Source organism: Cinclus cinclus, chromosome 22, assembly GCF_963662255.1.
Source record: "Cinclus cinclus chromosome 22, bCinCin1.1, whole genome shotgun sequence".
Classification (NCBI taxonomy): domain Eukaryota; kingdom Metazoa; phylum Chordata; class Aves; order Passeriformes; family Cinclidae; genus Cinclus; species Cinclus cinclus.
Genome location: NC_085067.1, coordinates 502790 through 507305, shown reverse-complemented (window position 1 = coordinate 507305; position 4516 = coordinate 502790).

The window sequence follows — 4516 nt, the reverse complement described above, 5'->3', positions numbered from 1 at the left end:
CCTGGACTAGCCTTTTAGAAGTTGATGGGGTTCTCAGCACACATCTATTTCAACCTCCCAGCCTCTAGTTAGACCAGCAATATTCATGATGTTGCTGAGAAACAAGTTTCTAATCTAGCAGACAATTTTCATTTTCTGGTAATAACAAATACTCTAAAATATATAAAAATAAAGCATCGGTGTGGCATTTACATTTCTGAATAGCTCTGTTGTAAAATGAGCTATGTAAAATAGCTCTATATTTTGTAAAATATTGCTATATTTAACGGGGGATATACTATCAGTTTATTAAAGCCAGGTGCATTTTGTCAGCTAACAGACTGTACTTTAGGAAAAGAGCATTCATTTTGCTCTAAGAGGAAGTATTTCTGCTCGGGATTATATTGTTGTTTAGAAGCCATACAAGATTAAAAGTCATCTTCCTGGTAGGTACTGACCAGGCCCCCTGCATACCTCAGCTGTAGTTGCAAGTCTCCGGTGCAGCATCTGCATTACTTGAGCAGCAAAGTCCATCACGGCGCGGGACACGCAGCTCCTCGAGCCGGCTCGGCTCCGCCCCGCCGCCCCTGCGGAGCAGGACACAGGTGTGTCACCGCCACACGACACGACACGACACGACACGACACGACACGACACGACGACACGACATGACGTGAGTGCAGGCAGCGGCACAGCCCCAGCCGCAGTCCCTGGGTGACCTTTCCCATTTCCCACATCTATACAGGAATCACATAATGAGCAGCATCTTTCTCCGATACTCACGGATTGACTGAATAATTTGTCCCATAAAGTTGTGCCTGGAATGCTGCAGCACCCACAGAGCAGAGGCCACACTTCCCCGAAGTTTTACAATATCTTGAACAGATCTGTGCTGTGAAAGCAGAATCTGAAGAGCAAGTTTGAGTGGACAAGGATGCTGAGGTACAGCAAGGCTTGTGCTAGAGTCCATTAAACTGAACTGCAGCTGTGCAGCACATCTGGGAGAGCCAGGAGCGATATATCCGATCCCAAATACCTGCACGGACCTTTGCAGCTCTTTTCTACACAAATCAGGTACTAATACACAAATTATCCTGGTTAGCTACAAGAGCCTATGATGACCTAATCTGCGTGTTCAGCTGCAGCATTAGCATAAGAACTATGTGCAGCTTTTGCAGGCAAAAGTGCATGGCCCAATCAGATTAAAAGGTGTATACTTTATTATCTCTGCACTACTTTACCATCCTTTTAACTGGAATGTGCATGTTACTGGCCTTCACTGTAACCCAGAAAAACATTTTGAAGATATAAGAAATAATCCACTAAAATAATGAATAAAAGCTTTTAAGCATATTTATCCTTGAATAATATAATTCTCATAAATTTGAAAATTCTGGAAATAGAAAACATCTTGTTTGACAACAAATATCTGCAATTAACACTCCTATGTTAAAAACTTTAACAAGGTTGTTATAGGCAACACTTAGTTTCACAGTCTCACAGAGAAAGTACTTTTAACATCCCATTCACTGCATGGGGACAGAGAAGGTGAATGTGAGGGAGGCCAAGCAGACACCAATTACAACCTCACAAAAACACAGAAGAACCAGCAGATAACCTGGGAGTAGCAAGGAAGCCATGGCTGCACCTCCAGGGTGAGCAGTCAGGTTTGGATAAACGCCTGTCAGGGGACACCAGTGGAGACAGAACTGATAAGGGACTGAAATGCTACTTGTACCTGGACTTTCATCCTTTGGTTCTAGGAAAAGAACTAACACGTGAGTTTAAAGAAGGAACCATGTGAAAGCAGTATCATCATGGACTATCAAAGACTATTGAATCGAGATACAGAAACACAGCAGCAGCAGCAGCTGCATAAACTCTTTATAAGCTCTACAGGATCAGCAGTCCAGGTGAGATGCAAAATGGAATAAAAACAGGCATGGCCACTTTTCGCAGTAAAACAGGAATACTTGCTGAAAACTAAATTTTCTTTTCCTTCACACTAAATCAGAAAAGGGGCTCACTTCAGTGAAAAATTTTACTGCAACAAGGGAAGACTTTGCACAGGGCCAAGGTTCTCCACACAGGAACCTCAGAGACAGGATTTATTTATCTTCTTTTTAATGCTATTGAGAATGTCATGTAGAGTGGGACACACTTACAGATTAGCCTCTTCCTTATGTTTATAATGTAGAGGAAAGGCCACAGGAGTACCAAGATTGGGATTTCTAAAACTTTTGCACCTATAAAAACAATAAAGTGGGAAATGCGCAATTCTAGAGTCTTGCTTGAGCCACAGAAAAGTCAATATTCACTAGTGAACAAAAAGAAGAAAAAAATGCTCATTTCTTGTGATTTATCCCAGTGACAGGGTTAATGACACAGGTAGACATGCCCATTGACTCATTAAATTGAATTGCAAGACACAGCTAGAAGTTAATTTCCTTTGGTATGTGCTTAGGCACCTAGTAATGACAGTATTTGTGTCACTGGAATTCAGTCCCGACCTAAAACTGCACTGATCTTTCCATTCAAATCTGTGGAGGCATTTTCACACGACTCTTTCTGTTCCAGAGCTCTGTGGCTGGAACAGCTCACATCTTTTGTAGGTCAGGCACCCTCACGGACGTGAAATGTGTGCAGGAGCTGGTGCAGTGGTACAGTCACTGCAGGTGCTTTGCTACAAATATATACATGTGTAGAATATTAATGACAACTTTCATTCAGAGGCAACATATGAATTATCAATGAATCCAGTTTCCGTGTTTAGCAGGAAGTGTGTGGCAAGGGCTGATGGAATGTTTGGAATCATAATCTTGGCTGTAGTAGCTATAGTTGTGTGTGCCACCCCAGCCAGCAGAAACTTCCCTGAAGAAACCTAGCTCACACTGCAGCAGAGCAGTGAAAGCTGCAAACACCACCTTTAGGAATATTCTGAGGGAAAAACCTAAAGCTCAGATCAGAAGGAACTATGTAATTTGGATCTGCCTGTCTCCACTGAAGTGCAGGGTCTGTGTTATTATCAAGGTACATGGTGGGAATCAATGAAATGATCAAGAAAAATGGGCTCTGAGACTCCTCATGGTTCAGGCATGCTGGTAGCTGGGACTTCTTTTCCATTCTAGTATCAAGTACTGATATTACAAGGAACACCAGCTGTAAAAGGAGAATAAAATACCAGTGTCCTAAAAATCTCTGGAAAATTCATTAATTCCTGCAAACCAGATCTAATTTTTGGGTAGATGCTAATTAACACTTGAATACGCGCCCCAAAATACTTGAAATATTAGAATTTTGAGGCTGTCAAAGCAGTTTTACCTGCTCTACAAGTAGATGGCTGTAAAGCCAAGGCAATTTGGGCAATCATTTGAAAGTTTTCCCCTAAATTTCAGTCCTGTGTTTCTTATATTGTCTATGAAATAACCCTGACAAGTGCCTGTGTGGTGTACAGGGTTTTCACAGCCCTGTCTTGTCTATTGCTGTATAAAACTAACAAGAGCAAGCAAGGGCCCAAGGCCCAGCACAAGTAAGGTTGACACCAGTACCCTCAGGTGCTCCGGGTACAAACACAGAGATCCATTACATAACTGTTACATTAGTAATCTTCATTGCTACTCACAGGAGTAACAGGTCAGACTGAATAACTTTTGATTATGAAATTTTCAGTGTCCCTTGAAGTTTCTTTCAGTGCTTACTATGCTGGGCTGTGCCCTGCTGTCCCTGACACCGTGACCACCGGGGATCACAGGGATCAGAACAACAAACTGATGGGAGAACTCTACTGGACATCGCTGCTTGGCTGTGTTGGTCACACAGGAGCCGGGACAGGCAGTGCCAAGGTTCTGCTGTGTCACCTCCTGTGAGCCCATGGGCTAAAGCAGCAGTGGTCTGTGCCTCAGTTTACCATCAGGAACTACCATGTTGAGACACTATATAAAGGACATTTCGAGATTTTACCGAATGGGGTTTGTAGATTATGTGAACATTCAGCTCCCAGTGTAAAGTGCGAGTGTTTCTATACTGACCCTGCGGGATATGCACAGCGGAGACGGCAGAGCTCCCGTGACACGGAGATGACACAAAGGATCGGAGCGATTCTCTCAACTCTGGTGACACGAGATCTGCGGGACAAGGTCACTCACTAAAACAGAGCTGTCCCGGGAAGGGATTCCTGGGAAGGGACACTCGGAATGCACTACAGCACCCGGTGCCTGCGGGAGGCCGGGGGCGATGTGGTGTACCCGCGGTGCCTCGTCTTTCCGGTGCCCGGCACCACTGCTGCTTGCCCGACCTCCGTGGCCCGTGCCCGGTACCCGCGGTGTGTCCCCGGTAAGCGCCCGGTACTCCCGGTGTCCCCTGGCCGCCCCCTCAGGCGCCGCGGCCGCGCAGGGCACGCCGGGAGGCGCGCGCGGCACGCCGGGACACGCACCCCGCGCCTCGGCCGCCCAAGATGGCGGCGGGCGGCCGTCCCCGCCCCCGGCCGCGCATGCGCAGCGCCGCGGCGGCCGCGCCGCTCCCGCCCTCCCTCCCGGCG